Genomic DNA, 11,241 nt, shown 5'->3' with positions numbered 1-11,241 from the left:
CATTAATGATTTCCTGATTATATGGTTGTAGAAGCTTCTATGAATCTTCCCTTTCCCGTACCATAAGTATGCATGCCAACCAAATCTGTTGTCATGTCCTTCTACTTCTAATGCCTCTTGCTTGTCCAATCTCATCCAGTCCCTGATCCATACCAAACAAGCAGATTTGTAATACAATTTAAGGTCTGGGAGGGCAAACCCGCCTCTATCTTTTGCATCTGTAAGTATTTTATGCTTTATCCTAGGCCTCTTGCCCCCCCCAGATAAATCTTAAAATCTCTTTCTGCCATTTTTTAAAGCATTCATCTTTCAGGATGACTGGTATTGATTGAAAAAGAAATAGCATTTTTGGCAACACATTCATTTTAATCGCTGATATTTTTCCTAACATTGAGAGATTCATTCTGCTCCACATTTTTAGATTTCTTTTTGCCTCAAGCCAAATTTTTTCATAGTTATTTTTAAATAGGTTTATATTTCTTGATGTTAACCAAATCCCTAAATATTTAACCTTTTTATGGACTTCAATCTCAGTGTTTTGTTCTAATTCGGTTCTTTCTTCTTCCTTCATGTTTTTAACTAATTATTTAGTTTTATTCCTATTTAGCTTAAATCCTGCCACTTCCCCAAAATTCTGAATTTTTTCTATTACTTTAGGGAGTGAAGTTTTAGGTTCTTCCACTGTTATCACTAGGTCATCTGCATACGCTTTTAACTTGAATTCACTTTTCCCAGTTTTTACACCTGTAATCTCTTTATTTGCTCTTATGTTTTTGGCAAGTACTTCCAAGACCAGAATAAACAATAATGGTGATAATGGGCATCCTTGTCTTGTTCCTTTTTGGATCTTACAGTCATCCGTTATCACCTGATTTATAATTAGTTTAGCTTTCTGTTCTGAATAGATTGCTGCTATTGCTTTTAAAAACTTGGGACCACTTCTGATTTGTTCTAACAGCTTTATCATGAACTTCCAAGAAACATTATCGAAGGCTTTTTCAGCGTCTATAAACATCATTGCCACTTTCTTTTCATTTTTAGCCATCATCAATCTGGGACAGCAGCGGGACACGGCGCTGGGATAAGGGAGTTTCCTGCCAAATAAGGGATGGTTGACAGCTATGCATATTTTTTGCAGCTAATCAGAAAACTGACAGAGACCAGCCTACACTTCCACTTCATTTTGTGATTTTTGTATGAAGTGGGATATCTTTTCATCACATTTGGCTAATTCCTATCTTTCTCCTATGCTAGATTTTAATCTACTCTCTCTGTGTTATTTTCTAATGCAACTGACAGTCATGCATTTTTTTCACCAGGGAACTAAGCAGCTGCATGATCGATTTTCCATTCCTCTGACACAAGCTAAGGATATTATTGGTGGGTGTCCTTCATTAACTGTTTCCTTTCCTAATAAATTTTCTCCTATGGAACGCCATTGTAGGAAAGAGGTACCTCTGGAACGCCCTCTAGTGATGTACCAGCTACTCCCCAACCCGCAGTGAGAGGGACCTATTCCTTTGATTACCTGGGGGCAGGGATGCCCTACTGTTCTTACTTCCTCAGGTCCTTTGTGGATTCCAGGTCGCTGTATCCATCCCTATCAGCCAAGACATGCGCTGGCACCAAGGCCTCCAGAATCCCCTTTCGGACTTTGCAAGGACCATGACCCTGCCTCTGCCTCTACAGGCTCAGCAGCCCCGTGGAAAAGTCCATCGTGCCCGTCCTCATCCTCGAAAGGCTGAGGGATGCCCAAAGGTGACATGGGGAATGCTGAAGACCTTGGCCTCTGATGCCAGGACACAACTTCAGCATCATGATGTTCCAGAAGCATCAGGGACTTTTTTAGTAGCCTTGATTACTCAGCTAAGTATGAACTCTATGCTGATTTTAACATGTGTATTATTTGTTTTCTTGATACCAAGTACTCAATGTATCTATCTTCCCCCTAGCACTTCTTCTAGTCATAACTATAATTTGTGGATGTGTTTAGCTAAAGTGGCTAACGTCTCTCATTTTTGTCTGAGTGAAGCATATGATATGCACACTACCTTAGGAAATTGTATACTCCCTGTTTGTACACAACCCTTTCATATGACACATGCCACACACATGGGAAAGTGGTTTTCTAAATGGATTCCTGAAGGTATCATTGGTTATACCAATCTCCATGACTGGGAAAAGGTGACACAAAAGTTACCTCTGGATGCGATAGCATTATACACACCTAGAGTTGCACCACCACCAGACACCTCTTGTGTTCAGATTGTGAATTGCAGTAAGAAAGCAACTTGCTGTCTGGACGCAGGATGGCCAACTTGGAATTGTGCACGTGTTCAGCAGATTATTTTTACCGGTAATTATGCTCATGTTAGCTTGCCAGATGATTGGTTATTCATGTGTAATCAAAGAAGTTATAACTACATTCCCGCCAATTTATCTGATGTTCAGTGCTGCCGCAGCAGACTGACTTTGGTCCTGCCTAGTCGCTCAATTTTAGAAAAGAATAGGCAGAGGTTGTCGAGCTCTCCTTCAGGAATGTCTGCTAGACATCGTTATGTGATACAAGAACACATACATGAACATGAAGAGAACACAGTACATCTATTACCTTAACCTCTACTATCTTAAGCTCTTCTTACAAAAAACAAAAACAAATAAAAAATTTAAAAATAAAAAGCGGTGAGATGTAGGGGTGCAAATATCCAGAGTGTGGGGGTCAGGTGGGATTGCTATGAGGAATTATGAAATATGGAGCAAGCCATTTGTGTCTGCGATGAAAGCATCGCGTTGACTGGAGTTGATTCATTGACAATAATTTCTGATCGAATCCCACAAGCCTCTCCACCTCTGCCATTTGCTTTCTCTATGCCTGACAGGCACGTATAAACATTCTAAATACACAGGCCAGTTGTTCATCAGGCATCCTGGGTCATAAAGATAGAAGGTAGCTTTGATGTAGTTTAATTTTTAGATAGATCTTAAGGGCCAGGAAGAGAGTTCACGAGAAGATAGTAAATACTGCCATCCTGCCTCTCCTGTTTACGATCTCCAGGGTTTTGCTGAATGCATTCCTCCTTTTATTCCTATTTTATTTACTCTGAACTACATATGCATGCTCAAGTAGGAAATAGTTTCTTTGTCGTTAAAAGAATTTCTTCTGATCTGACTTTGTCCCACGTTGGGGTTTTGAAATGCTCAGAGAAAATCTGATTGGTTCTTATGAACACTGTGTAAAAAGTTCTTTTGTGAATCAAACGACCTGGGCCAAGGGGTGGAGAGGAATTATTATTATTGGCACTCCTCCCAGAGTTTTGCTGTTCAAGCCTCATGTGTATTTTGGCTAGGGCTGATGGGAGTTGGGAGTTCACAACATCCGGAGAGGGTCTCCAATTGGCTACCCCCATCTACAGTAGCCCTTTGAGCAAGTTTATTGGAAGCTAAAAATGAAAGCAGTGTATCATTTAACTGTTGGTCATTTAATATGTTGTTATGTTGCTTAGCATATAATAAGAGAGGCTTTTTAAAAATAATTTGCCTCAGCTCTTCCCTGCAACCGCATTCATTGAGTCCTAATTGAAATAAAACACTTAAGACTGAAGGTCTATACCTCCATTACCAGCAATGGAAATATTCTGGATTGATTTCTTTGGCATAATTTCTTTAGAAGGCATGTGCAACCCTTCTTGAGCAGGCTTGGCTTTCAGTCCCTGCATATAAAAATCATACCCACTTTTCTGCTTTAGACTTCTGCAAAAATTGACTTTGGAGGCAACAAAAGAGTAGAATTTAGATAGCCATTTCCTTCAAGTTGTCTTTTTTTTTGTAAATTGCTTTGAGTGTGAGTGATTCTTTTCATCCAAGATCACTACGTGCCCCAAATGAATAATACTGTGTAAGTAAAGTTAGTAACTTTATAAAGTGAGATGCAAGGTTATTACAGAATTTCTGCATGCAGTCTGTCTTTAACATGAAGCAAACAAACTGTGTCCTAGTTTAAATGTCACAGTCAAATGGCTTCCCCAGGTCTATGTTGTTGTGTTTTATGTGTTTTTAACATTTCACTATACACTAAGTCACTCGAAAAGGTGAAAGTCTATAGTAGATGGCAGGTAACTGAGCTAGGTGCAAGCAGCTTCCAACCTCTGAAACATCCTGTGCTGGTCCCGGGGGGAAGGTTACCGTTGGCGTAGTCAAAGTCCGGTCCTGGGTCACTGGTCTGGAAACAGTTCTCAAGGAGCGAGGTGAGGTCTGAAGCAGGAAGCCGGGCGGGGACAGGAACACTGGGGGAACAGGACTGGATGCTGGCCGAAACAGCTCATCAACGACGACGTTGCTCCCGCAACCTGGGACCGGGCTGACTGGCCTTTATCTTCTCTGAGGCCAGGGGCGGTCCCGGCCCCCAGGAGACCCGCCTCTCCTGGCCTTAAGGCGAGCACTCCTCCTGGAAGAAACCAGTTCCCTTCGCCTCTCTGCCCTGAGCCTCTGCAGTTCAGGAGAGGCTGAAGGGTTACTGGGCCCAGGGGGAGACTCACCTGTAGGCACTGAGTCCTCAACCACCTCTGGAGCCAGAATGGATTCACCTGGTGCCTGCTCCTGAGGATCCGGCACAGGTGTAGGTGCCTCAGAATCAAGGCCCTGCCCCAGTTCAGCCGGCCCTGGAGGCGGGGACTCCTGTGCAGGCTGGGATTCCTCCGGTTCAGCCTCTGAATCGGAATCCCAGGCCATCACACATCCCTTTACAGGCAAGATGCTCATACTAGAGTACAGGGATGGGGAACCTTTGGGCCCACCAGGTACTGCTGCACAAAAGTTCCCATCATTTCTGACCAAGGGCCGTGCTGCTTAGGGCTGATGGGAGCTGGAGTCCCAACATCTGCAAGGCCACAGATTTCCCCACCTCTGCCCTAACTAGTATCGGTGTGCTCTCAGCTTTAGGAGACTTAAACTTTCATTTTATATAGATGGGAGGAAACCAGTCTCTTCTCGTGTGGCTAATCTTGGCTTATATCTTATGTATAACCGGAAGCAAAACAAAACAGGCAATTTGCATCTTATGTGCATTTAACATGTGTTTTCAGCAATACATGCTTGACAGCAGCCACATTCCAGCCTTTTTCTTCTGCCTGCTTCTGTTTCTCTGCTTGCTTCCCTCCCATCGGTCCACAAACCCATGTTTGCCCAGGCAAGTACTGCTTGGCATGTTCTGTGAGTGGGGTGCCTTTGGTGAAAGTGTGGTACCTCTTGAGAGTGAAGATCCGCAATGTTCTCATGAGAAGTTGCAATAAAGGTCTGGGTGTACTTGAGGCCTCCAGCTTCCTCCCACCTCTGAGCCTTCAATTTGCCGGTTGCCCCCTTTGAACAGTCATGGCTTCTCAAAGAATCCTGTGAACCTCAGTTAAGGGTACTGAGAATTGCTAGGAAACTCCCTTTTCCCCTCACAGAGTTACAATTCCCAAAGTTCCCATGGTAAAAAGATTGACTGTTAAACCACTCAGGGAATTGTAGCTATCAGAGGACTAGGGGTTTCCTAACAACTGCAGCACCCATAACAAATTGAAGTTCCCAAAATTCTTTGGGGAAATCATGACTGCTTAAAGCAATGCGATATTGCTTTAAACATATGGTGCAGTTGGGGCCTCATTTTACTTGCTAAAGAATTGTGTTGCTGGTGCTGTATACCCCACTGTGCCCAATAAACAATGGTGCCTTTCAATATATTTTCAGACTTGTCTCTCTCTTCTAGCAAAATATTCTATGGCAGATGTACATTAAATCCAGTTTGAGATTGTTCGTCTGTACTTATATAATGTTATCAGATGCGCAGTCTGTGTATGTAACTAATAAAGCAGAATGTATTTTATAGAAATTGTGGGTGTGTGTGAAATGTTTCAAAGCACCCTGCATGGCACCTAGCAGTACCATGAAGCTAGTGTCTTCTTCTTTTTTTTTTAGGCCAGCATCTTTCATGCATTTCGGTGTCAAAACATTTTTCAGAACCACATGCAGGAGACAGATTTTGATGCTGCCTCCTTATATACAGGTGAAACTCGGAAATTAGAATATCGTGGGAAAGTTCATTTATTTCAGTAATTCAACTTAAAAGGTGAAACTAATATATGAGATAGACTCATGACATGCAAAGCGAGATATGTCAAGCCTTTATTTGTTATAATTGTGATGATCATGGCGTACAGCTGATGAAAACCCCAAATTAACAATCTCAGGAAATTAGAATATTAAATAAAATCAGCAAAACAAGGACTGCAAATAGAGCAATTTTGGACCTCTGAGAAGTAGAAGCATGCATATGTACTTAGTACTTGGTTTGGGCCCCTTTTGCATCCATTACTGCCTCAATGCAGCGTGGCATGGATGCTATCAGCCTGTGGCACTGCTGAGGTGTTATGAAAGACCAGGATGCTTCAATAGCAGCCTTCAGCTCTTCTGCATTGCTCTGTCTCATGTCTCTCATCTGTCTCTTGGCAGTGCCCCATAGATTCTCTATGGGGTTCAGGTCAGGCGAATTTGCTGGCCAATCAACAACAACAACAACAAATTTATTAAATTTGTGAGGTCCATGCCTTTACACAAAATACCATAAAACATTATTAAAAGATAAACAAAAAGATTATAAAAGTAAGCTAAAATTCATGCCATGCTGTCCCAGCAAGGAAACTACCCAATAAACCCCACCATTCAGGGAAGAAGATACAACAACAGGTTAGGAGAGCAATGGGAGGGACCTCACCGTTTCATCCAGGAACCATACCCTAGTTTTCATAGCCTTCACCACAAAGACCGCTACCACGTGAGAAATCCGTGGATCAGCGTCCACCAGTAAAAACTTTACTTGGTCCTCAGAGTTGACTATTGATTTGGGAATAGTTTGTAACATCGCATCCCTGAAGGCCGAATAGATGGGACAATACAACATGTAATGTATGAGATCCTCTTTGGTTCTCATATAACAAGGACATATCCGCTGCTCTACTGGGATTTTTGCATATCTGCCTGACAGATAGGCCGTAGGAATGGTTTGAAAACGGGCCATAGTAAAGGCTCTCCGAAGAGTGGGATTGGTGATATTCGCCAAGTAATTGGCGCAGATTTTGACTGCTTTCAGTCGGGGAAGCCAGTGGGAGGACCCTGGGATCTGTATTTTTGTGGTATCTAACAGAGCGTCTCTCTCCAGGATCCATTTCCGGACTTTGTCCGGGCTCCACCGTTTGAGGATATTAAACTCCGGTAGGGTGTATCTAACCAGGATCTCAGATAAGTTTTGGCGCCAAGTGGTGTTCTTTTGGAAAGATACAAAGGCTTGTTTGGCCAATAAGGTGTTTGAAGTGTTTGCAAGGTTGATGTAAAATCGTAGGAATCTTAAGTGGGCCCTGGCAGACACAGAGGGTAAACCAACCTCCACCCTCAAGAAGGCTGCTGGGGTTCCTTGAGGAAGGCCTAGAATCCTCTTGAGATAGTAGTTTTGCAAAATTTCAAGCCGTTCCAACAGCCTCTGGTTCCACCCCCAGAGTTCTATCCCATATAACATCTGGGGAATAGCTTTCCCAACAAAAGCTCTTAATGCCGGGATCACCAATTGTCCTCCCCTGGTATGGAAGAAACTAAGCAAAACACCAATTGTTCTTCGTGTTAGGATGGTTACAGCCTTAAAGTGGGCTAGCCAGCTAGATGTAGCCTGGAATGTAACACCCAGATATTTAAAAAAAGGGCACTGTTCAATCACATGTTCATCTAAAGACCATCTAAAGGTGTGGCGAGCTCTAGTGAACACCACAATTTTTGTTTTGTCATGGTTTATCTTTAGTGAATTATGGGAACAGTAGGCTGCGATCCCCTCCAGCATGCTGCGTAAGCCTCTTCGGGTGAGTGCCATTAAAACCATGTCATCGGCATATAGCAAAATATTCAGGCGTTTACCTTCAAGGGCTGGAGCCGATGACTTGTACTTTGCCATGTACTGAACAATGTCGTTTATATAAAAGTTAAAAAGAAATGGGGCTAGCAGGCATCCCTGTTTGACCCCTTTCCCCAATGGCAGTGGGTCCGTAAGAGTTCCCGATGACCCAGTTCTGATTTTGACTGTAATGTCTGTATGTAACTCTCTGAGAATTTTTAAAAGTCGTCTGTCAATGTCCGTTTCATATAATTTTTTCCATAGTCTATCTCTACAGATTGAGTCGAAGGCAGATGTCAAGTCAACGAAGGCCACAAAGAGTCTGCTCTTATACGCTTTTGCATATTTAGCTACCAGGGTCTGTAGTACCATGCAGTGACCTATCGTATTGTGGCCCTTTCTAAATCCTGCCTGTTCCTGGTTGAACAGGTTAGAATGGTCCGCCCAATCTACCAGCTTGTTTAATAAGTACCGGGTATAAAGTTTGTATGCGATGTCCAGAAGGCTTATAGGGCGGTAGTTTGCTGGATCTTGAATGTCTCCCTTCTTATAGATAGGGACTACCACACTTAGTTTCCAGTTTGCTGGGATTTTACATGTGTTGTTTATTGCCGTAAAAAGTTTGGCCAAAAAGATGGCCCACCATTGGGCATTTGATTTAAAAACCTCAGGGGGGATCATGTCCTCACCAGGAGCTTTGCCATTTTTTAAAGTTTTAATTAGCTGTAGGCACTCTGATTCCGTAACAGGATCCCAACTAGCTAGATGCTCATTCTTCAATGGGAGGAACGGACTCAAATTAGCAGTATTTGAGAGTGTGTATAGCTTGAGAAAGTGTTGATACCACACATCGGATGGAATACTGCTGTTTACAATTTTTCCTTTGGATGAGACTCCCTGTGCTACTATTGCCCAGAATTTTCTATCGTCTCGCGATTTAATCGCCTTATCAAGTGCCTCCCATTGTTCCTTCCTGTAAAGGGATTTCTTGAGTTTTAAGGTGTTTTTATAGTGAGAGCGCCATCTGTGGAAATTTACCATAGATGACAAAGTCCTCTCCTGTTTTACCTTATTTTGTTGTTTCCTAAGCAGGGATCTTAGCTTCCGGCAGTCTTTGTCAAACCAGACCCCCGATTTGTTATGTTGTTTGGGAGGCCTGGTGTTTATAAGAAATGGGAAAAGGGACTCTGAGACCCGCTGATATAGTGAAAAAGGATCAAAGTTAGGTAAAGGACACTGGTCTCTCAGAACCAATAAATCTGGAGAGTGCAGGTGTTGATTGATTTTAAGCTCCAGCTCGCTGTTCCATTTACGCCTGCGTGGGGCCGGTGCTTGAGGAGGGGCTGCACAATGTAGATGTTGTAATCCCCCTGATTCGAGGGGAGTTAGTGAGATTGCTCTAGGAAGATGGTCGCTCTCAGTTCTGTTAAAAGTGCTGAGACCCTGTGCCCTCTCCAAAATTGTTGGAGAGACCAGGATATGGTCAATCACACTTGCACCACGAGGGCCGATAAAAGAGAAGAAACCTCCTGACCTATCCATGTAAGTACCATGCAGGTTGTACAAATTATGCTTAAAAGCAATCTCCAGTAATGTAATACCTGCCTTATTCAAGACCTTTTCATCAGAACTCCAAGGGATAAACCAGTCTGCCTCTGGTAAAAACTGGGTTTTGGAGCCATACGAATTGATGTCGCTGCCTATCCTGGCATTAAAGTCACCTGCCAGCAGGATGTTCCAGTCAGGGAATTCTATTTTGGCCTTCTCCAAGCATGACTCCAAATCTTCCCAGATTTGTACTGTCTGAGAGGAAGTACACACGGGGGGAATATAAACGTTGAAACATAGAAGATCTCCTCCTGTGTTATTGGAGATAAGTAAAATCTGAAAATTGTTGTTCTTCATCCACTGCAGTTGTCGCACCCTGTACCCTTGCTCTATAGGAATAAAAGTGACCAAACCGCCGCTAGGTCGGCCACGGTTATTTAGTTTTTTCGCAGGGGTAGCAAAAGCCGCATAACCCTGTAAGTAAGGGGGATGAGAGTCTAGGCACCAGGTCTCTTGTAGACAAATAATCTGGAATTTTGAGAGAAAATCCAGAAAATCAGCATCGCCCTGCTTAGACAGCCAGCCCGCCACATTCCACGATAAGATGCGAAAATATGGTGGTGAGGGGAACAAAGGTAGACTCCTCCGTTTGTTCTTTAGGATGATGGAATGAATGTTTTTGTAGAGGTGGAGTGAGCTGTTGAGATCATTTGTGGTAGGTACTAACCTAGTGAGTTTTGTTTCCCTGGCGTGGTGTCCCCTCGCTGTATCTGTCTTTCAATCCTCCACCTGAATGCCATCTAAGGATCCTGAGGCATCCACAAAGATTGAACCGTTCCTACTCATCGGCATGGCAAGGTCTACCTGGTGTATTGTTGTTTGAGGTATTAAGGGTGTGGGAGAACCCACTTCTTCGGGGGACAGGAACCGGCACTGCGTCCAGTCTTCGTTGGATAAGGGCTTTGTTGTGTTAGTAGCAAAATTAAATTCCAAAGGAGCAGAAAAACCTTGGCGGAGTAAGGATTTTTTAATGGTTTGTAACCTAGCTATTAACGCATCCTGGGACTGTTGAATCTGCTCAAGGGAGGCTAAAAAGAGCATCTCCTTTTCATTTAAGATATCTTTTTTGGGTTCATTGGAAGGGAGTAAAGTTTTTTGGAGCTTAGCCTTCTGTTTGGAAATTTTGACTGCCTCCGGTTGACCTTGTTTGCAGTTTTCAGAAGCCATTTCCAATTCTGTGCGCAGACTAGTAGGCTTGCATGTTCCTAAGAGGGATGGTGGAACGCCGGACTCTTCAAAAAGGCGGGTCACCAACAGGGCTGGCCAATCAAGCACAGTAATCCCATGGGCATTGAACCAGGTTTTGGTATTTTTGGCAGTGTGGGCAGGTGCCAAGTCCGGCTGGAAAATAAGTCAGCATCCCCATGAAGCTCGTCTGCGGAAGGAAGAATGAAGTGCTCCAAAATCTCCTGGTAGACGGCTGCGTTGACCCTGGACTTAATGAAGCACAGTGGACCAACACCAGCTGATGGCATGGCTCCCCAAATCAACACAGACTGTGGAAACTTCACACTGGACTTCAAGCATCTGGCATTGTGTGCCTCCCCGTTCTTCCTCCAGACTCTGGGTCCTTGGTTTCCAAATGAGATGCAAAAGCTGTTCTTATCAGAAAAGAGATTTGCTCTATTTGCAGTCCTTATTTTGCTGATTTCATTTAATATTCTAATCATCACAATGATAACTAATAAAGGCTTGACATATCTCGCTTTGCATGTCAT

Source organism: Podarcis pityusensis, assembly GCF_964106645.2.
Source record: "Podarcis pityusensis genome assembly, chromosome: W".
NCBI lineage: Eukaryota > Metazoa > Chordata > Lepidosauria > Squamata > Lacertidae > Podarcis > Podarcis pityusensis.
This window is presented reverse-complemented; position numbering follows the sequence as displayed.